Source organism: Hyla sarda, unplaced genomic scaffold (assembly GCF_029499605.1).
Source record: "Hyla sarda isolate aHylSar1 unplaced genomic scaffold, aHylSar1.hap1 scaffold_369, whole genome shotgun sequence".
NCBI classification, from domain to species: Eukaryota; Metazoa; Chordata; class Amphibia; order Anura; family Hylidae; genus Hyla; species Hyla sarda.
This window is the reverse complement of record NW_026610388.1, coordinates 96,788-120,043: the sequence shown is the minus strand read 5'-3', so window position 1 is coordinate 120,043 and position 23,256 is coordinate 96,788. Positions and strand designations below refer to the sequence as shown.

The following is a 23,256-nucleotide window of genomic DNA, read 5'->3' as shown; positions in this document are numbered from 1 at the left end:
TTTTGTTTGCGAATCGCACCTCTTCGCAGTATCGCCGAAGAAAAGTGGCTATATCCTCCGTGGTCACATAAGGGCTGTGCATAGCCACCACCAACGGTATATGTTCCTCACCATAGAGGAACTGGAACGAAAGACCGTCGAGTCGATCGTCCCTCTGGTCCGCACCAGACAAGGTTGCATAGATGTTATCGCAACACGCCGTGGCCGTGAAGGTGACGGTATACAGGCCACGGCTTTCCTGGTCATTTAGACACAGGATGTCCTCCCTATTGAGGCGGAAGTAGTCAAGAAGAATCACCTCCGCAATGAAGCGGAGGTTCTTCAACTGACGATGGCTCTCCGACACCTCTATGCGGATGGTATTTCGCATCGACATTTCCCCAGAGGGGAAAGCCCAGGAGAACGGCATCTTCCACACCCAGGGACTAAGCCCCTTCCCCAATAGCAGCAGGGGCTCGGAATCCCGCTATAAAAGCGGAACCCTTACCCAAGGCAGAGGTCGGGGGTACCCTAGGTGCTTCCGAAGCTACAGGTAACGCTCAACGTACCGAAAAATGCCTTCTGAGACACAAGGTCCCAGAGACAGGGGGATCGCAACCCGTTGTCCGTGGACTAAGCCCGCTCCCCAATAGCAGCAAGGGGGTGAAGTCCCTCCGTAAGGAGAGACAATCCCCCAAGGCCGAGAAGCGGGGTACCACAGACACCTTCCGACCAGACCAAATGCAGATACTACACTTGATCTTAGCCAAAAGGCCGAGAAGCGATAACCGTGAAAGGGGCGGGCCCAACAAGGTGCCCTTCATGGGCACTATCACTGCTTGCTGTCAGGGAGGCTGCCAGACAATTTTCCATGCACACTCTGGGCTGGGGGGCAGTCAACCACCAGTACACACAGCAGAACCTAAACCCATACCATTATTGCTAAGCAGCAAGACAGGGGCCCATTGCACTCCCACGGGGCCTTTTTAAATGCAATCCATAACCCGGATTTGCCAGGAACCCTTCTTACTCCTCCTACTTGCATGTGACACTGGGCTTAGGATCTGCATAGGAAACACACACACAAGCACACACCTACCTTTGTTGCCTGCAGATGCCTCCTTGGCTGTCCCCAAACGGTATCAAACCAACACCCACGGGAAGCTGTAAGCATAGAGGACATGCCTGCACCCCATTGGACTTACCTGTGTGGGTTAAACCCGGGTTATTTGACAACCTATGGCGGTGATGGTTCTGCTCAGGCAGAGCAGTGCTGATGCTCCTCATAAAGCTGTCGCTGCTGTGAAGGTTCTAGGTGACATCACAAATCCCTATGGTTACATACACAACAAAGCTGGGTTGTTGTTGTTTACACTCTGCAAGGCCTGTGGAAGTGAGTGACATCATAGCACTGTAGTTCTGAGGGTTCTAGATGGATGCAACAATCTCCTGTTGCTTCTATGAAGGCCATAATAGACGACATCACCAAACAGCTCCATAGTCACATACACAGCAAAGGAGAGATGTTGTTTACACCTAGTGATGTCAGTGGTATTGAGTGACATCACAGCACAGTGCTAAGGCTCCTGGGCCTGGACACAGCAGCGGCTGCAATATCTCAACGGAGAATACGTTTATATATATGTGTGTGTGTGCGCGTATATATATATATATATATATATATATATATATATATATTTCTAAGCCGAAATCACTTTTAAACCCATTTCCACCTTTTTTTCCCTTCTCTTCCTCTTACTTTTTTTTCACGTTTTTTTACGTTTTTCTCCTTTTCGCCTCTTTTCTGGGCGTATTATTCTTCTTTTTCTTCTTTTTTTTCGTCTAATGCATACCCCATCAGTGCAGCAATGCTTATTCAATACCGCCAGCAGATGGAGACACTGGGGGATAATTTTCTAAGGATTTATACTGATTTTTCCTGTCTGAATTTGTCGCACAGAAAGTTGCAGGCCAAATATGTGTGACATTTCTGCGACTTTAGCTTCTAGAGCATTTTTACAACATTATACATAGGTGCTGAATACATAAAAAGCGACTGTTCAGCGACAGACAAGTCGCATCGGCTGAAAGTAGGCCAGAATGTCAGTCCATGTTGGAGCAGGTTTAGATACAGTCTAAAGTATAGATCTCAAAGTCTGTGCACAGAATTTAGCAAGGGCCTCGCACCTTCTGATGCATCAGGTAGGTGCACAATAGCATAGCCTAACCCTCTGTACTTTGGTCTATATTGATGCGGGACATAGACAGCCAGCTGATGACCAATCCATTAGTGCAAAGGATGGCTGGAAGCATTTGTCTTTGCCTTTGCAATACCACAGAAGCAATGCATGGTCAATGTACAGCAATGACACACCTGTGTGAACAGCCAGGAGACCCCCCCCCCCCCCCCCCCATGTTATGTTACATAGTTACATAGTTAGTACGGTCGAAAAAGACATATGTCCATCAAGTTCAACCAGGGAATTAAGGGGTAGGGGTGTGGCGCGATATTGGGGAAGGGATGAGATTTTATATTTCTTCATAAGCATTAATCTTATTTTGTCAATTAGGAACATTCAGCACCCACCCGCTATCAAGGCAGCTGCCTATCATGTCATGCCCTACCTGCACAGGTGTGCTGGCTACTCAAATGATCCAATTAAGGAGGCCATTTAGTCAGCAGCAGCAGAAGTCCTGTGCCTGGACGCTCCAACAGCGGCCAGACACAAGCAGAAGCAGAAGCAGCAGAAGCAGCAGCAGCACCACCTTTTGTTTTTTGGCTGCAGCAGCAGCAAGGCCCACAGGGCTGGCTAGCTGGCTAGCCAGCAAGCAGGTAGCAATGAAAGTAGGAATCTTTCTTTTTAACCCTGTAAGGGGGTGGTGCACTGTACCCGAAGATACTGCCATATCGGGTCAATGCATAGGGCGACGGAAGCAAGCTTCGAAATCGGCCCCCGTTCTCAAAAATCCATTTAATATATGGTCCCCAGATAGGGGACGTATCAGATATTAAACTGATAAGAACAGATAAGGTTTCAACAAAATTTTATTGAATAAAAAAGAAACCATACAAAATTTAAAATGCAACATAATAAAAGGTTCACAAAAGTTTTAAAATACAAATAATAAAACCAGTAATAAAAGGAGAAAAAATAAAAATGGCAGGATAAAACATTATACAAATGTCATAAAAACTGATTATACTGTTATTTCGTTCCATAGAGGCAGACACCACATGGATGCTGCCTCGCTGGCCCCCAACTGTTTCTTGTCTCTTAGGTAATAGATGTACATCTCACTCAGGGCCAGCTTTATACAGTTTTTAACATCAATAAAATCATGTTTAAAAAGTAAGATGTTCCTAACTTTCCAGATGGCATTTTTAAAACAATTAATAATCATCCAGCAGATCATCTGCTGTTTAAAATTGGGGCAGTTAAAAAGACCGTAAAAGACACATTCGTGATTAAAATATTTTAGGCCGCAGGCCCACTTCAAAAGTGGGCCTACCTTCCTCCAAAGCTCCCGTGCAAAAGGGCAGTTCCAAAACATGTGCAGCACCGTTTCGTCCACTTCGCAGCCATCTCTCGGGCACTTGGCTCTCGCCACCAGTCCTCGCCTGTGCTGGAACTCACGAGTAGGGAGGCACTGGTGGACGATTGCCCAGGCAAGATCCCTGTGTACATTCGCCAGAAACTTCCCGTACACGTTCCGCCATACCTTTTTGGATCTTGCCTGTGTGAAATTGGACACTGCCAGGGTAACCTCACTCCGCCTGAGGACCTTTGATACCTTTCTCTGGTCCCCCAGTATGTCAGGCTCCAAATCTTGGAGACCTAGGAGCCTGACTGTCTTTTCCAACACCACATAATGTTTTGGGGGACACAGAAGCACCGGAGCGTTCAGAGGGATGCGCAACCATCTTTTAAAAACCATGCCCGCAGCGTACCTTAAAAAGCAGCTAAAAATGCCATCGGATTTAATAATTTTAAAACAGAAACAGAAATACTTTATGTAAAAGAAAGTAAAAAGGTTAGGAACATCTTTCCCGCCATTATCTTTACTTTTGTACATAAAATCACGCTTTAATTTCTCCATTTTTGAACCCCATAAAAAAGAAAAAACAATTCTAGTTACTTTTTTAATGTATAAAATAGATGGAGGAAATACTATGGCAATGTATAGCATAATAGGGAGTAAAACCATCTTTATTATTAAAATCTTCCCCTCCATGGTAAGGTTTCTAAGATTCCACATTAAAATCTTCTTCTCCATCTTAGCTATAGCTGAATCCCAGTTAGGGCTCCCATCATTGACCTGGTTAAAAACAATACCTAAAACTTTAATTTGATCCTGTTGCATTGTGACTCCTGGGGTGATGGATGAATCCCAGGAGCCAATATAAAAACAGTCACATTTATCTGTGTTTAGCTTAAAACCAGAGACCTCGCAGAAATAGCTGGTGTTCCTCAATGCCCCCCTCATGGATGGAGAGTCCGGGCACAGTATGGTGACATCATCCATGTACCCCAACACCTTTAGATGGTTCCCTCCTCCACCAGGTATCGGTACGCCTCTTACTACCCGGTCTTTTCTGAGGAGGGCCATCAGTGGTTCGATTGCGCAAATAAAAAGGAGTGGGGACAGGGGGCAGCCCTGTTTGACACCTGATAAAAGAGGAACACCGCTGGTTAAAAAGCCATTAACAGAGACTTGACTAAAACAGGATCGGTATAAAAGCATGATTCGGCTTAAAATCGTTTCAGGCACTGCCATCTTTTTAAGAACTAAAAACAGGTATTCATGGGAGACCCTATCAAAGGCTTTTTCAAAGTCTAAGGATAAAATTGCTACAGTTTGATTTCTATCCTTAAAATACCATAAAACATCTCTTAAAATATTTAGGGATTCAGCTATAGACCTTCCAGGTACCCCACAAACCTGATTTGGGTGAATTAATTTATGAATAAAAGGTTTAAAACGGACAGCTAATAACTTGGCTAAAACTTTATAATCGACATTTAAAAGTGTGATGGGGCGCCAATTTTTTAGCATATCCTTTTCACCCTTTTTAAAAAGTAATGATACAATCCCCCTCCTCCAGGAAGGGGGAAGTTCATTAACAATAAAAGTTTCTTTATACAATAAAACCATATCATCCTTTAAAATATCCCAAAAAGCTAAATAAAATTCGATGGGTAAACCATCTTCCCCAGGGGCCTTCCCACTAGAAAAACTTTTAAAAACAAATAAAAGTTCATCTAAGTTAAGATCACGGGATAAAACCTCCTGGTCTAAAACATCTAGCTTAAAATCAAGGGAATTAAGAACATGTTCTAAAAAGGATGGATTAAGATCTTTCTTATTAAAAAGAAGCTGGTAGAAGTTAAAAACTGCATCTAACATGCCTTTTGGAGTGGATTCACCCTCAAGGTTTTGGATGATATCCCTCCTATTCATCACTTTTTTAAAAAAGAAACGGGAACATTTCTCGCCCTCCTCCAGGTGCTGCACATGTGAGTTAAAAATGATTTGTTTCCCTTTCTTTTCTATGGCATGTTTTATTTCAGTTTTAAGGTTTAAAATATCATTTTCTACATCCATACCAGCTTCTTTCAATTTAAAAAGTACATTTAAACGCATGTTAAGAACATAAAACCACTGTTTTTCCATTTTTGCCTTCTTCTTACCTGCTTTGATAAAAAAAAATCTGATTTTAGATTTGGTGCCCTCCCACCAGTGCAGCATAGGCTCGTGGGGTTTTCTTTGTGATTGCCAGCATTGGTAGGTCCGCACAAACTCCTCTTTTATCTCAGGGTCCTCTAGGAGTGTGGTGTTTAATCTCCAGAGGCCCCTTTTTGCTTTTTGCTCCCCCTCTAGCTCCAGGCCCACCAAGAGGAGCTTATGATCAGAGAAGATATTCTGCTCGAGCGTGCATTTCAGGGGTTTAAAAGCTCTAGAGGAAAAAATAAAATCGATTCTGGAGCTCACTCTTCCATTGGACCATGTGGCGCCTGGGTCCTCCGGCAAGAGATCCTTCCAGCAATCTTTCAAATTAAAATCATCAATAAAATTTTTAAGCAGGTAAGAAGTGCGGTCTTTACGATTAATATCCCCACCCTGCCGGTGTTCCCCATCACGTATGCAGTTAAAATCACCTCCCACCAGCAGGGGGGAAGACCCAACACAAAACAGTGGTAAAATTTCAAATAGTTCTGCCCGCTCCTGTTTATCAGGAGGGGCATACACATTTAAAACACGAATTAAAAGTCCATTAAAATATAGATGAATTAAAAGAGCTCTGCCAGGCACAATCTCAGTTACTGTATGAATAGAAAAGGACTGGCCTCGGCAGAGCAGCCCAACACCCACAGAACGACAGTCATTTGCACCGGACCATATGGATGGGCCCAGCTTCCAGTCTTCTTTTAAGTCTTTATAGTCCATTTTACTAGGGATTCCACATTCTTGTAGCAGGCAAAGGTCAAAGTCACATGTCTCTAGATAAGAAAATAAAGCAGCCCTGCGATCAGGGCTCTTTAAGGACCTCACATTGAGTGAGGCAATTTTTACAGGGATAGGCATAGTTTATGGAGAGTCCGTGCTTGGAGAATCAAAGTCAATAATAAGCTGCGTACCGTCATCCCCCGCCTGCGGGGTCATCAGCTCCTTGATGTTCTGAGGGTCGGAGCTTGAGATCGATGATGCCCCGACCCTGAGCTCGCTCTCGTCCGAACTACGGCACGCCGCTTTCCTTTGAATGTCTTCCTCTTCTTCTTCTCTTTGTCTTTTAAATGTCACACTGCTGTCCATATCCTCTGTGTTGCTCTCACTCGATGTAATCTCTGGCCCCCGGCTGATGGATCTGCGTCTTCTTTCATCATTTGACGACTGGAACTGCTGCACAGGGGCCTGTGAGGCCTCTTTTCCGGAACCTTTGCCGCTACCTTGGGAAGTTTTCATCGCTTGTTCCCCAGCAAGCGTTGCTGAGGACTGTTGCTCCAACTTCCCCATCGATCGACGATGGCCAGTTTTACCCACCGGGTCCACTGCTGGCGGGGCAGCAAACCCTGGTTTGGCGCCACTTGTCTTCTTGGCCCTGTCCTGTATAGGCGGAGTAACAGGACCGGGCTCAGACCTGGCCACCTGGCTCCCCTTCCGGCGGGCTTTCACCGGGGCCTCTTCGTCCGGAGCAGGGCGACCCTGGGCCAAGCCAGTACCTGGCTTATGCTGCAATTTTGGGTCCACTTTTGCCCCCACCGAGGCCCGTCGGCTGCCACCCGCCACAGGTGAGCCCCCTTCAGAAGTTTCGGCGGGCTCTTGAGCCAGGTAGGAAGTCGATCGACGTCTTTCAATTTCCCGGGCAGTAAACTCGATCACCCGCCCGGGCTTCGTGGAATCCCCATGGCCTCCCCCTAGCACTACCACCGGTGGGCCCCCCGATGGAGCACCAGAGGTCTTGGGCCTGGACCCATCAGTACCTGCCATCTGGGGTTTGGGCATCTTAAAAAAGGACGTCTTTTGTCCTGTCCCCTCTTTGGGTGGGCCCAGCCTTGACCCACCCATCGTAGTTTTTGCTTTATGGGGACAGGAATTAAAATCGTGATTTTCCTCTCCGCAGAGGTTGCACCTTATCGTATGGCTACATCTTGAGGCTATGTGACCTTCTTGGCCACACCTATTGCAGCGAATCACACGCTCCGCGCCGCAGGTCTCCTGGGTGTGGCCAAACCTCAAGCAATTTCGGCAATACATAGGCATTTGAGGATAGAACAGGAAGCCCCGAACTCTCCCAATGGCAAAATTTGGGGGCGGATGGCAAAGACCCCCAATACCACCGGGATCCTTACGGAGCTTGACCCAGAACTTCCTCTTGCCGTTCCAGAACCGCACGGAGTTCAAGATTTTGTTTGCGAATCGCACCTCTTCGCAGTATCGTCGAAGAAAAGTGGCTATATCCTCCGTGGTCACATGAGGGCTGTGCATAGCCACCACCAACGGTATATGTTCCTCACCATAGAGGAACTGGAACGAAAGACCGTCGAGTCGATCGTCCCTCTGGTCCGCACCAGACAAGGTTGCATAGATGTTATCGCAACACGCCGTGGCCGTGAAGGTGACGGTATACAGGCCACGGCTTTCCTGGTCATTTAGACACAGGATGTCCTCCCTATTGAGGCGGAAGTAGTCAAGAAGAATCACCTCCGCAATGAAGCGGAGGTTCTTCAACTGACGATGGCTCTCCGACACCTCTATGCGGATGGTATTTCGCATCGACATTTCCCCAGAGGGGAAAGCCCAGGAGAACGGCATCTTCCACACCCAGGGACTAAGCCCCTTCCCCAATAGCAGCAGGGGCTCGGAATCCCGCTATAAAAGCGGAACCCTTACCCAAGGCAGAGGTCGGGGGTACCCTAGGTGCTTCCGAAGCTACAGGTAACGCTCAACGTACCGAAAATGCCTTCTGAGACACAAGGTCCCAGAGACAGGGGGATCGCAACCCGTTGTCCGTGGACTAAGCCCGCTCCCCAATAGCAGCAAGGGGGTGAAGTCCCTCCGTAAGGAGAGACAATCCCCCAAGGCCGAGAAGCGGGGTACCACAGACACCTTCCGACCAGACCAAATGCAGATACTACACTTGATCTTAGCCAAAAGGCCGAGAAGCGATAACCGTGAAAGGGGCGGGCCCAACAAGGTGCCCTTCATGGGCACTATCACTGCTTGCTGTCAGGGAGGCTGCCAGACAATTTTCCATGCACACTCTGGGCTGGGGGGCAGTCAACCACCAGTACACACAGCAGAACCTAAACCCATACCATTATTGCTAAGCAGCAAGACAGGGGCCCATTGCACTCCCACGGGGCCTTTTTAGATGCAATCCATAACCCGGATTTGCCAGGAACCCTTCTTACTCCTCCTACTTGCATGTGACACTGGGCTTAGGATCTGCATAGGAAACACACACACAAGCACACACCTACCTTTGTTGCCTGCAGATGCCTCCTTGGCTGTCCCCAAACGGTATCAAACCAACACCCACGGGAAGCTGTAAGCATAGAGGACATGCCTGCACCCCATTGGACTTACCTGTGTGGGTTAAACCCGGGTTATTTGACAACCTATGGCGGTGATGGTTCTGCTCAGGCAGAGCAGTGCTGATGCTCCTCATAAAGCTGTCGCTGCTGTGAAGGTTCTAGGTGACATCACAAATCCCTATGGTTACATACACAACAAAGCTGGGTTGTTGTTGTTTACACTCTGCAAGGCCTGTGGAAGTGAGTGACATCATAGCACTGTAGTTCTGAGGGTTCTAGATGGATGCAACAATCTCCTGTTGCTTCTATGAAGGCCATAATAGACGACATCACCAAACAGCTCCATAGTCACATACACAGCAAAGGAGAGATGTTGTTTACACCTAGTGATGTCAGTGGTATTGAGTGACATCACAGCACAGTGCTAAGGCTCCTGGGCCTGGACACAGCAGCGGCTGCAATATCTCAACGGAGAATACGTTTATATATATGTGTGTGTGTGCGCGTATATATATATATATATATATATATATATATATATATATATATTTCTCCGCCGAAATCACTTTTAAACCCATTTCCACCTTTTTTTCCCTTCTCTTCCTCTTACTTTTTTTCACGTTTTTTTACGTTTTTCTCCTTTTCGCCTCTTTTCTGGGCGTATTATTCTTCTTTTTCTTCTTTTTTTTCGTCTAATGCATACCCCATCAGTGCAGCAATGCTTATTCAATACCGCCAGCAGATGGAGACACTGGGGGATAATTTTCTAAGGATTTATACTGATTTTTCCTGTCTGAATTTGTCGCACAGAAAGTTGCAGGCCAAATATGTGTGACATTTCTGCGACTTTAGCTTCTAGAGCATTTTTACAACATTATACATAGGTGCTGAATACATAAAAAGCGACTGTTCAGCGACAGACAAGTCGCATCGGCTGAAAGTAGGCCAGAATGTCAGTCCATGTTGGAGCAGGTTTAGATACAGTCTAAAGTATAGATCTCAAAGTCTGTGCACAGAATTTAGCAAGGGCCTCGCACCTTCTGATGCATCAGGTAGGTGCACAATAGCATAGCCTAACCCTCTGTACTTTGGTCTATATTGATGCGGGACATAGTCAGCCAGCTGATGACCAATCCATTAGTGCAATGGATGGCTGGAAGCATTTGTCTTTGCCTTTGCAATACCACAGAAGCAATGCATGGTCAATGTACAGCAATGACACACCTGTGTGAACAGCCAGGAGACCCCCCCCCCCCCCCCCATGTTATGTTACATAGTTACATAGTTAGTACGGTCGAAAAAAGACATATGTCCATCAAGTTCAACCAGGGAATTAAGGGGTAGGGGTGTGGCGCGATATTGGGGAAGGGATGAGATTTTATATTTCTTCATAAGCATTAATCTTATTTTGTCAATTAGGAACATTCAGCACCCACCCGCTATCAAGGCAGCTGCCTATCATGTCATGCCCTACCTGCACAGGTGTGCTGGCTACTCAAATGATCCAATTAAGGAGGCCATTTAGTCAGCAGCAGCAGAAGTCCTGTGCCTGGACGCTCCAACAGCGGCCAGACACAAGCAGAAGCAGAAGCAGCAGAAGCAGCAGCAGCACCACCTTTTGTTTTTTGGCTGCAGCAGCAGCAAGGCCCACAGGGCTGGCTAGCTGGCTAGCCAGCAAGCAGGTAGCAATGAAAGTAGGAATCTTTCTTTTTAACCCTGTAAGGGGGTGGTGCACTGTACCCGAAGATACTGCCATATCGGGTCAATGCATAGGGCGACGGAAGCAAGCTTCGAAATCGGCCCCCGTTCTCAAAAATCCATTTAATATATGGTCCCCAGATAGGGGACGTATCAGATATTAAACTGATAAGAACAGATACTACACTTGATCTTAGCCAAAAGGCCGAGAAGCGATAACCGTGAAAGGGGCGGGCCCAACAAGGTGCCCTTCATGGGCACTATCACTGCTTGCTGTCAGGGAGGCTGCCAGACAATTTTCCATGCACACTCTGGGCTGGGGGGCAGTCAACCACCAGTACACACAGCAGAACCTAAACCCATACCATTATTGCTAAGCAGCAAGACAGGGGCCCATTGCACTCCCACGGGGCCTTTTTAAATGCAATCCATAACCCGGATTTGCCAGGAACCCTTCTTACTCCTCCTACTTGCATGTGACACTGGGCTTAGGATCTGCATAGGAAACACACACACAAGCACACACCTACCTTTGTTGCCTGCAGATGCCTCCTTGGCTGTCCCCAAACGGTATCAAACCAACACCCACGGGAAGCTGTAAGCATAGAGGACATGCCTGCACCCCATTGGACTTACCTGTGTGGGTTAAACCCGGGTTATTTGACAACCTATGGCGGTGATGGTTCTGCTCAGGCAGAGCAGTGCTGATGCTCCTCATAAAGCTGTCGCTGCTGTGAAGGTTCTAGGTGACATCACAAATCCCTATGGTTACATACACAACAAAGCTGGGTTGTTGTTGTTTACACTCTGCAAGGCCTGTGGAAGTGAGTGACATCATAGCACTGTAGTTCTGAGGGTTCTAGATGGATGCAACAATCTCCTGTTGCTTCTATGAAGGCCATAATAGACGACATCACCAAACAGCTCCATAGTCACATACACAGCAAAGGAGAGATGTTGTTTACACCTAGTGATGTCAGTGGTATTGAGTGACATCACAGCACAGTGCTAAGGCTCCTGGGCCTGGACACAGCAGCGGCTGCAATATCTCAACGGAGAATACGTTTATATATATGTGTGTGTGTGCGCGTATATATATATATATATATATATATATATATATATATATATATATATATATTTCTCCGCCGAAATCACTTTTAAACCCATTTCCACCTTTTTTTCCCTTCTCTTCCTCTTACTTTTTTTTCACGTTTTTTTACGTTTTTCTCCTTTTTGCCTCTTTTCTGGGCGTATTATTCTTCTTTTTCTTCTTTTTTTTCGTCTAATGCATACCCCATCAGTGCAGCAATGCTTATTCAATACCGCCAGCAGATGGAGACACTGGGGGATAATTTTCTAAGGATTTATACTGATTTTTCCTGTCTGAATTTGTCGCACAGAAAGTTGCAGGCCAAATATGTGTGACATTTCTGCGACTTTAGCTTCTAGAGCATTTTTACAACATTATACATAGGTGCTGAATACATAAAAAGCGACTGTTCAGCGACAGACAAGTCGCATCGGCTGAAAGTAGGCCAGAATGTCAGTCCATGTTGGAGCAGGTTTAGATACAGTCTAAAGTATAGATCTCAAAGTCTGTGCACAGAATTTAGCAAGGGCCTCGCACCTTCTGATGCATCAGGTAGGTGCACAATAGCATAGCCTAACCCTCTGTACTTTGGTCTATATTGATGCGGGACATAGACAGCCAGCTGATGACCAATCCATTAGTGCAATGGATGGCTGGAAGCATTTGTCTTTGCCTTTGCAATACCACAGAAGCAATGCATGGTCAATGTACAGCAATGACACACCTGTGTGAACAGCCAGGAGACCCCCCCCCCCCCCCCCCATGTTATGTTACATAGTTACATAGTTAGTACGGTCGAAAAAAGACATATGTCCATCAAGTTCAACCAGGGAATTAAGGGGTAGGGGTGTGGCGCGATATTGGGGAAGGGATGAGATTTTATATTTCTTCATAAGCATTAATCTTATTTTGTCAATTAGGAACATTCAGCACCCACCCGCTATCAAGGCAGCTGCCTATCATGTCATGCCCTACCTGCACAGGTGTGCTGGCTACTCAAATGATCCAATTAAGGAGGCCATTTAGTCAGCAGCAGCAGAAGTCCTGTGCCTGGACGCTCCAACAGCGGCCAGACACAAGCAGAAGCAGAAGCAGCAGAAGCAGCAGCAGCACCACCTTTTGTTTTTTGGCTGCAGCAGCAGCAAGGCCCACAGGGCTGGCTAGCTGGCTAGCCAGCAAGCAGGTAGCAATGAAAGTAGGAATCTTTCTTTTTAACCCTGTAAGGGGGTGGTGCACTGTACCCGAAGATACTGCCATATCGGGTCAATGCATAGGGCGACGGAAGCAAGCTTCGAAATCGGCCCCCGTTCTCAAAAATCCATTTAATATATGGTCCCCAGATAGGGGACGTATCAGATATTAAACTGATAAGAACAGATACTACACTTGATCTTAGCCAAAAGGCCGAGAAGCGATAACCGTGAAAGGGGCGGGCCCAACAAGGTGCCCTTCATGGGCACTATCACTGCTTGCTGTCAGGGAGGCTGCCAGACAATTTTCCATGCACACTCTGGGCTGGGGGGCAGTCAACCACCAGTACACACAGCAGAACCTAAACCCATACCATTATTGCTAAGCAGCAAGACAGGGGCCCATTGCACTCCCACGGGGCCTTTTTAAATGCAATCCATAACCCGGATTTGCCAGGAACCCTTCATACTCCTCCTACTTGCATGTGACACTGGGCTTAGGATCTGCATAGGAAACACACACACAAGCACACACCTACCTTTGTTGCCTGCAGATGCCTCCTTGGCTGTCCCCAAACGGTATCAAACCAACACCCACGGGAAGCTGTAAGCATAGAGGACATGCCTGCACCCCATTGGACTTACCTGTGTGGGTTAAACGCGGGTTATTTGACAACCTATGGCGGTGATGGTTCTGCTCAGGCAGAGCAGTGCTGATGCTCCTCATAAAGCTGTCGCTGCTGTGAAGGTTCTAGGTGACATCACAAATCCCTATGGTTACATAAACAACAAAGCTGGGTTGTTGTTGTTTACACTCTGCAAGGCCTGTGGAAGTGAGTGACATCATAGCACTGTAGTTCTGAGGGTTCTAGATGGATGCAACAATCTCCTGTTGCTTCTATGAAGGCCATAATAGACGACATCACCAAACAGCTCCATAGTCACATACACAGCAAAGGAGAGATGTTGTTTACACCTAGTGATGTCAGTGGTATTGAGTGACATCACAGCACAGTGCTAAGGCTCCTGGGCCTGGACACAGCAGCGGCTGCAATATCTCAACGGAGAATACGTTTATATATATGTGTGTGTGCGCGTATATATATATATATATATATATATATATATATATATATATATATATATTTCTCCGCCGAAATCACTTTTAAACCCATTTCCACCTTTTTTTCCCTTCTCTTCCTCTTACTTTTTTTTCACGTTTTTTTACGTTTTTCTCCTTTTCGCCTCTTTTCTGGGCGTATTATTCTTCTTTTTCTTCTTTTTTTTCGTCTAATGCATACCCCATCAGTGCAGCAATGCTTATTCAATACCGCCAGCAGATGGAGACACTGGGGGATAATTTTCTAAGGATTTATACTGATTTTTCCTGTCTGAATTTGTCGCACAGAAAGTTGCAGGCCAAATATGTGTGACATTTCTGCGACTTTAGCTTCTAGAGCATTTTTACAACATTATACATAGGTGCTGAATACATAAAAAGCGACTGTTCAGCGACAGACAAGTCGCATCGGCTGAAAGTAGGCCAGAATGTCAGTCCATGTTGGAGCAGGTTTAGATACAGTCTAAAGTATAGATCTCAAAGTCTGTGCACAGAATTTAGCAAGGGCCTCGCACCTTCTGATGCATCAGGTAGGTGCACAATAGCATAGCCTAACCCTCTGTACTTTGGTCTATATTGATGCGGGACATAGACAACCAGCTGATGACCAATCCATTAGTGCAATGGATGGCTGGAAGCATTTGTCTTTGCCTTTGCAATACCACAGAAGCAATGCATGGTCAATGTACAGCAATGACACACCTGTGTGAACAGCCAGGAGACCCCCCCCCCCCCCATGTTATGTTACATAGTTACATAGTTAGTACGGTCGAAAAAAGACATATGTCCATCAAGTTCAACCAGGGAATTAAGGGGTAGGGGTGTGGCGCGATATTGGGGAAGGGATGAGATTTTATATTTCTTCATAAGCATTAATCTTATTTTGTCAATTAGGAACATTCAGCACCCACCCGCTATCAAGGCAGCTGCCTATCATGTCATGCCCTACCTGCACAGGTGTGCTGGCTACTCAAATGATCCAATTAAGGAGGCCATTTAGTCAGCAGCAGCAGAAGTCCTGTGCCTGGACGCTCCAACAGCGGCCAGACACAAGCAGAAGCAGAAGCAGCAGAAGCAGCACCTTTTGTTTTTTGGCTGCAGCAGCAGCAAGGCCCACAGGGCTGGCTAGCTGGCTAGCCAGCAAGCAGGTAGCAATGAAAGTAGGAATCTTTCTTTTTAACCCTGTAAGGGGGTGGTGCACTGTACCCGAAGATACTGCCATATCGGGTCAATGCATAGGGCGACGGAAGCAAGCTTCGAAATCGGCCCCCGTTCTCAAAAATCCATTTAATATATGGTCCCCAGATAGGGGACGTATCAGATATTAAACTGATAAGAACAGATACTACACTTGATCTTAGCCAAAAGGCCGAGAAGCGATAACCGTGAAAGGGGCGGGCCCAACAAGGTGCCCTTCATGGGCACTATCACTGCTTGCTGTCAGGGAGGCTGCCAGACAATTTTCCATGCACACTCTGGGCTGGGGGGCAGTCAACCACCAGTACACACAGCAGAACCTAAACCCATACCATTATTGCTAAGCAGCAAGACAGGGGCCCATTGCACTCCCACGGGGCCTTTTTAAATGCAATCCATAACCCGGATTTGCCAGGAACCCTTCTTACTCCTCCTACTTGCATGTGACACTGGGCTTAGGATCTGCATAGGAAACACACACACAAGCACACACCTACCTTTGTTGCCTGCAGATGCCTCCTTGGCTGTCCCCAAACGGTATCAAACCAACACCCACGGGAAGCTGTAAGCATAGAGGACATGCCTGCACCCCATTGGACTTACCTGTGTGGGTTAAACCCGGGTTATTTGACAACCTATGGCGGTGATGGTTCTGCTCAGGCAGAGCAGTGCTGATGCTCCTCATAAAGCTGTCGCTGCTGTGAAGGTTCTAGGTGACATCACAAATCCCTATGGTTACATACACAACAAAGCTGGGTTGTTGTTGTTTACACTCTGCAAGGCCTGTGGAAGTGAGTGACATCATAGCACTGTAGTTCTGAGGGTTCTAGATGGATGCAACAATCTCCTGTTGCTTCTATGAAGGCCATAATAGACGACATCACCAAACAGCTCCATAGTCACATACACAGCAAAGGAGAGATGTTGTTTACACCTAGTGATGTCAGTGGTATTGAGTGACATCACAGCACAGTGCTAAGGCTCCTGGGCCTGGACACAGCAGCGGCTGCAATATCTCAACGGAGAATACGTTTATATATATGTGTGTGTGTGCGCGTATATATATATATATATATATATATATATATATATATATATATATTTCTCCGCCGAAATCACTTTTAAACCCATTTCCACCTTTTTTTCCCTTCTCTTCCTCTTACTTTTTTTTCACGTTTTTTTACGTTTTTCTCCTTTTCGCCTCTTTTCTGGGCGTATTATTCTTCTTTTTCTTCTTTTTTTTCGTCTAATGCATACCCCATCAGTGCAGCAATGCTTATTCAATACCGCCAGCAGATGGAGACACTGGGGGATAATTTTCTAAGGATTTATACTGATTTTTCCTGTCTGAATTTGTCGCACAGAAAGTTGCAGGCCAAATATGTGTGACATTTCTGCGACTTTAGCTTCTAGAGCATTTTTACAACATTATACATAGGTGCTGAATACATAAAAAGCGACTGTTCAGCGACAGACAAGTCGCATCGGCTGAAAGTAGGCCAGAATGTCAGTCCATGTTGGAGCAGGTTTAGATACAGTCTAAAGTATAGATCTCAAAGTCTGTGCACAGAATTTAGCAAGGGCCTCGCACCTTCTGATGCATCAGGTAGGTGCACAATAGCATAGCCTAACCCTCTGTACTTTGGTCTATATTGATGCGGGACATAGACAGCCAGCTGATGACCAATCCATTAGTGCAATGGATGGCTGGAAGCATTTGTCTTTGCCTTTGCAATACCACAGAAGCAATGCATGGTCAATGTACAGCAATGACACACCTGTGTGAACAGCCAGGAGACCCCCCCCCCCCCCCATGTTATGTTACATAGTTACATAGTTAGTACGGTCGAAAAAAGACATATGTCCATCAAGTTCAACCAGGGAATTAAGGGGTAGGGGTGTGGCGCGATATTGGGGAAGGGATGAGATTTTATATTTCTTCATAAGCATTAATCTTATTTTGTCAATTAGGAACATTCAGCACCCACCCGCTATCAAGGCAGCTGCCTATCATGTCATGCCCTACCTGCACAGGTGTGCTGGCTACTCAAATGATCCAATTAAGGAGGCCATTTAGTCAGCAGCAGCAGAAGTCCTGTGCCTGGACGCTCCAACAGCGGCCAGACACAAGCAGAAGCAGAAGCAGCAGAAGCAGCACCTTTTGTTTTTTGGCTGCAGCAGCAGCAAGGCCCACAGGGCTGGCTAGCTGGCTAGCCAGCAAGCAGGTAGCAATGAAAGTAGGAATCTTTCTTTTTAACCCTGTAAGGGGGTGGTGCACTGTACCCGAAGATACTGCCATATCGGGTCAATGCATAGGGCGACGGAAGCAAGCTTCGAAATCGGCCCCCGTTCTCAAAAATCCATTTAATATATGGTCCCCAGATAGGGGACGTATCAGATATTAAACTGATAAGAACAGATACTACACTTGATCTTAGCCAAAAGGCCGAGAAGCGATAACCGTGAAAGGGGCGGGCCCAACAAGGTGCCCTTCATGGGCACTATCACTGCTTGCTGTCAGGGAGGCTGCCAGACAATTTTCCATGCACACTCTGGGCTGGGGGGCAGTCAACCACCAGTACACACAGCAGAACCTAAACCCATACCATTATTGCTAAGCAGCAAGACAGGGGCCCATTGCACTCCCACGGGGCCTTTTTAAATGCAATCCATAACCCGGATTTGCCAGGAACCCTTCTTACTCCTCCTACTTGCATGTGACACTGGGCTTAGGATCTGCATAGGAAACACACACACAAGCACACACCTACCTTTGTTGCCTGCAGATGCCTCCTTGGCTGTCCCCAAACGGTATCAAACCAACACCCACGGGAAGCTGTAAGCATAGAGGACATGCCTGCACCCCATTGGACTTACCTGTGTGGGTTAAACCCGGGTTATTTGACAACCTATGGCGGTGATGGTTCTGCTCAGGCAGAGCAGTGCTGATGCTCCTCATAAAGCTGTCGCTGCTGTGAAGGTTCTAGGTGACATCACAAATCCCTATGGTTACATACACAACAAAGCTGGGTTGTTGTTGTTTACACTCTGCAAGGCCTGTGGAAGTGAGTGACATCATAGCACTGTAGTTCTGAGGGTTCTAGATGGATGCAACAATCTCCTGTTGCTTCTATGAAGGCCATAATAGACGACATCACCAAACAGCTCCATAGTCACATACACAGCAAAGGAGAGATGTTGTTTACACCTAGTGATGTCAGTGGTATTGAGTGACATCACAGCACAGTGCTAAGGCTCCTGGGCCTGGACACAGCAGCGGCTGCAATATCTCAACGGAGAATACGTTTATATATATGTGTGTGTGTGCGCGTATATATATATATATATATATATATATATATATATATATATATTTCTCCGCCGAAATCACTTTTAAACCCATTTCCACCTTTTTTTCCCTTCTCTTCCTCTTACTTTTTTTTCACGTTTTTTTACGTTTTTCTCCTTTTCGCCTCTTTTCTGGGCGTATTATTCTTCTTTTTCTTCTTTTTTTTCGTCTAATGCATACCCCATCAGTGCAGCAATGCTTATTCACTACCGCCAGCAGATGGAGACACTGGGGGATAATTTTCTAAGGATTTATACTGATTTTTCCTGTCTGAATTTGTCGCACAGAAAGTTGCAGGCCAAATATGTGTGACATTTCTGCGACTTTAGCTTCTAGAGCATTTTTACAACATTATACATAGGTGCTGAATACATAAAAAGCGACTGTTCAGCGACAGACAAGTCGCATCGGCTGAAAGTAGGCCAGAATGTCAGTCCATGTTGGAGCAGGTTTAGATACAGTCTAAAGTATAGATCTCAAAGTCTGTGCACAGAATTTAGCAAGGGCCTCGCACCTTCTGATGCATCAGGTAGGTGCACAATAGCATAGCCTAACCCTCTGTACTTTGGTCTATATTGATGCGGGACATAGACAGCCAGCTGATGACCAATCCATTAGTGCAATGGATGGCTGGAAGCATTTGTCTTTGCCTTTGCAATACCACAGAAGCAATGCATGGTCAATGTACAGCAATGACACACCTGTGTGAACAGCCAGGAGACCCCCCCCCCCCCCCCCCATGTTATGTTACATAGTTACATAGTTAGTACGGTCGAAAAAAGACATATGTCCATCAAGTTCAACCAGGGAATTAAGGGGTAGGGGTGTGGCGCGATATTGGGGAAGGGATGAGATTTTATATTTCTTCATAAGCATTAATCTTATTTTGTCAATTAGGAACATTCAGCACCCACCCGCTATCAAGGCAGCTGCCTATCATGTCATGCCCTACCTGCACAGGTGTGCTGGCTACTCAAATGATCCAATTAAGGAGGCCATTTAGTCAGCAGCAGCAGAAGTCCTGTGCCTGGACGCTCCAACAGCGGCCAGACACAAGCAGAAGCAGAAGCAGCAGAAGCAGCAGCAGCACCACCTTTTGTTTTTTGGCTGCAGCAGCAGCAAGGCCCACAGGGCTGGCTAGCTGGCTAGCCAGCAAGCAGGTAGCAATGAAAGTAGGAATCTTTCTTTTTAACCCTGTAAGGGGGTGGTGCACTGTACCCGAAGATACTGCCATATCGGGTCAATGCATAGGGCGACGGAAGCAAGCTTCGAAATCGGCCCCCGTTCTCAAAAATCCATTTAATATATGGTCCCCAGATAGGGGACGTATCAGATATTAAACTGATAAGAACAGATACTACACTTGATCTTAGCCAAAAGGCCGAGAAGCGATAACCGTGAAAGGGGCGGGCCCAACAAGGTGCCCTTCATGGGCACTATCACTGCTTGCTGTCAGGGAGGCTGCCAGACAATTTTCCATGCACACTCTGGGCTGGGGGGCAGTCAACCACCAGTACACACAGCAGAACCTAAACCCATACCATTATTGCTAAGCAGCAAGACAGGGGCCCATTGCACTCCCACGGGGCCTTTTTAAATGCAATCCATAACCCGGATTTGCCAGGAACCCTTCTTACTCCTCCTACTTGCATGTGACACTGGGCTTAGGATCTGCATAGGAAACACACACACAAGCACACACCTACCTTTGTTGCCTGCAGATGCCTCCTTGGCTGTCCCCAAACGGTATCAAACCAACACCCACGGGAAGCTGTAAGCATAGAGGACATGCCTGCACCCCATTGGACTTACCTGTGTGGGTTAAACCCGGGTTATTTGACAACCTATGGCGGTGATGGTTCTGCTCAGGCAGAGCAGTGCTGATGCTCCTCATAAAGCTGTCGCTGCTGTGAAGGTTCTAGGTGACATCACAAATCCCTATGGTTACATACACAACAAAGCTGGGTTGTTGTTGTTTACACTCTGCAAGGCCTGTGGAAGTGAGTGACATCATAGCACTGTAGTTCTGAGGGTTCTAGATGGATGCAACAATCTCCTGTTGCTTCTATGAAGGCCATAATAGACGACATCACCAAACAGCTCCATAGTCACATACACAGCAAAGGAGAGATGTTGTTTACACCTAGTGATGTCAGTGGTATTGAGTGACATCACAGCACAGTGCTAAGGCTCCTGGGCCTGGACACAGCAGCGGCTGCAATATCTCAACGGAGAATACGTTTATATATATGTGTGTGTGTGCGCGTATATATATATATATATATATATATATATATATATATATATATATATATATATATTTCTCCGCCGAAATCACTTTTAAACCCATTTCCACCTTTTTTTCCCTTCTCTTCCTCTTACTTTTTTTTCACGTTTTTTTACGTTTTTCTCCTTTTCGCCTCTTTTCTGGGCGTATTATTCTTCTTTTTCTTCTTTTTTTTCGTCTAATGCATACCCCATCAGTGCAGCAATGCTTATTCAATACCGCCAGCAGATGGAGACACTGGGGGATAATTTTCTAAGGATTTATACTGATTTTTCCTGTCTGAATTTGTCGCACAGAAAGTTGCAGGCCAAATATGTGTGACATTTCTGCGACTTTAGCTTCTAGAGCATTTTTACAACATTATACATAGGTGCTGAATACATAAAAAGCGACTGTTCAGCGACAGACAAGTCGCATCGGCTGAAAGTAGGCCAGAATGTCAGTCCATGTTGGAGCAGGTTTAGATACAGTCTAAAGTATAGATCTCAAAGTCTGTGCACAGAATTTAGCAAGGGCCTCGCACCTTCTGATGCATCAGGTAGGTGCACAATAGCATAGCCTAACCCTCTGTACTTTGGTCTATATTGATGCGGGACATAGACAGCCAGCTGATGACCAATCCATTAGTGCAATGGATGGCTGGAAGCATTTGTCTTTGCCTTTGCAATACCACAGAAGCAATGCATGGTCAATGTACAGCAATGACACACCTGTGTGAACAGCGAGGAGACCCCCCCCCCCCCCCCCCATGTTATGTTACATAGTTACATAGTTAGTACGGTCGAAAAAAGACATATGTCCATCAAGTTCAACCAGGGAATTAAGGGGTAGGGGTGTGGCGCGATATTGGGGAAGGGATGAGATTTTATATTTCTTCATAAGCATTAATCTTATTTTGTCAATTAGGAACATTCAGCACCCACCCGCTATCAAGGCAGCTGCCTATCATGTCATGCCCTACCTGCACAGGTGTGCTGGCTACTCAAATGATCCAATTAAGGAGGCCATTTAGTCAGCAGCAGCAGAAGTCCTGTGCCTGGACGCTCCAACAGCGGCCAGACACAAGCAGAAGCAGAAGCAGCAGAAGCAGCAGCAGCACCACCTTTTGTTTTTTGGCTGCAGCAGCAGCAAGGCCCACAGGGCTGGCTAGCTGGCTAGCCAGCAAGCAGGTAGCAATGAAAGTAGGAATCTTTCTTTTTAACCCTGTAAGGGGGTGGTGCACTGTACCCGAAGATACTGCCATATCGGGTCAATGCATAGGGCGACGGAAGCAAGCTTCGAAATCGGCCCCCGTTCTCAAAAATCCATTTAATATATGGTTCCCAGATAGGGGACGTATCAGATATTAAACTGATAAGAACAGATACTACACTTGATCTTAGCCAAAAGGCCGAGAAGCGATAACCGTGAAAGGGGCGGGCCCAACAAGGTGCCCTTCATGGGCACTATCACTGCTTGCTGTCAGGGAGGCTGCCAGACAATTTTCCATGCACACTCTGGGCTGGGGGGCAGTCAACCACCAGTACACACAGCAGAACCTAAACCCATACCATTATTGCTAAGCAGCAAGACAGGGGCCCATTGCACTCCCACGGGGCCTTTTTAAATGCAATCCATAACCCGGATTTGCCAGGAACCCTTCTTACTCCTCCTACTTGCATGTGACACTGGGCTTAGGATCTGCATAGGAAACACACACACAAGCACACACCTACCTTTGTTGCCTGCAGATGCCTCCTTGGCTGTCCCCAAACGGTATCAAACCAACACCCACGGGAAGCTGTAAGCATAGAGGACATGCCTGCACCCCATTGGACTTACCTGTGTGGGTTAAACCCGGGTTATTTGACAACCTATGGCGGTGATGGTTCTGCTCAGGCAGAGCAGTGCTGATGCTCCTCATAAAGCTGTCGCTGCTGTGAAGGTTCTAGGTGACATCACAAATCCCTATGGTTACATACACAACAAAGCTGGGTTGTTGTTGTTTACACTCTGCAAGGCCTGTGGAAGTGAGTGACATCATAGCACTGTAGTTCTGAGGGTTCTAGATGGATGCAACAATCTCCTGTTGCTTCTATGAAGGCCATAATAGACGACATCACCAAACAGCTCCATAGTCACATACACAGCAAAGGAGAGATGTTGTTTACACCTAGTGATGTCAGTGGTATTGAGTGACATCACAGCACAGTGCTAAGGCTCCTGGGCCTGGACACAGCAGCGGCTGCAATATCTCAACGGAGAATACGTTTATATATATGTGTGTGTGTGCGCGTATATATATATATATATATATATATATATATAT

General features: G+C 46.4%; 7 non-coding genes and 2 pseudogenes across 7 annotated transcripts; all 9 read right to left on the bottom strand.

The window, feature by feature from the left end:
* Nucleotides 1-686: 686 nt before the first annotated feature.
* Nucleotides 687-765, bottom strand: LOC130332134 (U2 spliceosomal RNA; annotated as a pseudogene).
* Nucleotides 766-2,854: 2,089 nt separating this feature from the next.
* LOC130332115 (U2 spliceosomal RNA) lies at nucleotides 2,855-3,040 on the bottom strand. Its single transcript, XR_008874865.1, has one exon. It is a non-coding gene; the product is annotated as a U2 spliceosomal RNA (small nuclear RNA).
* Nucleotides 3,041-8,429: 5,389 nt separating this feature from the next.
* LOC130332129 (U2 spliceosomal RNA) lies at nucleotides 8,430-8,647 on the bottom strand (annotated as a pseudogene).
* A 2,091-nt stretch (nucleotides 8,648-10,738) lies between these two features.
* On the bottom strand, nucleotides 10,739-10,929 carry LOC130332167 (U2 spliceosomal RNA). The gene has a single exon (XR_008874901.1). It is a non-coding gene; the product is annotated as a U2 spliceosomal RNA (small nuclear RNA).
* A 2,101-nt stretch (nucleotides 10,930-13,030) lies between these two features.
* On the bottom strand, nucleotides 13,031-13,221 carry LOC130332166 (U2 spliceosomal RNA). The gene has a single exon (XR_008874900.1). It is a non-coding gene; the product is annotated as a U2 spliceosomal RNA (small nuclear RNA).
* A 2,084-nt stretch (nucleotides 13,222-15,305) lies between these two features.
* LOC130332165 (U2 spliceosomal RNA) lies at nucleotides 15,306-15,496 on the bottom strand. The gene has a single exon (XR_008874899.1). It is a non-coding gene; the product is annotated as a U2 spliceosomal RNA (small nuclear RNA).
* Nucleotides 15,497-17,579: 2,083 nt separating this feature from the next.
* On the bottom strand, nucleotides 17,580-17,770 carry LOC130332164 (U2 spliceosomal RNA). The gene has a single exon (XR_008874898.1). It is a non-coding gene; the product is annotated as a U2 spliceosomal RNA (small nuclear RNA).
* A 2,093-nt stretch (nucleotides 17,771-19,863) lies between these two features.
* LOC130332161 (U2 spliceosomal RNA) lies at nucleotides 19,864-20,054 on the bottom strand. The gene has a single exon (XR_008874896.1). It is a non-coding gene; the product is annotated as a U2 spliceosomal RNA (small nuclear RNA).
* A 2,105-nt stretch (nucleotides 20,055-22,159) lies between these two features.
* On the bottom strand, nucleotides 22,160-22,350 carry LOC130332102 (U2 spliceosomal RNA). The gene has a single exon (XR_008874853.1). It is a non-coding gene; the product is annotated as a U2 spliceosomal RNA (small nuclear RNA).
* Nucleotides 22,351-23,256: the final 906 nt, after the last annotated feature.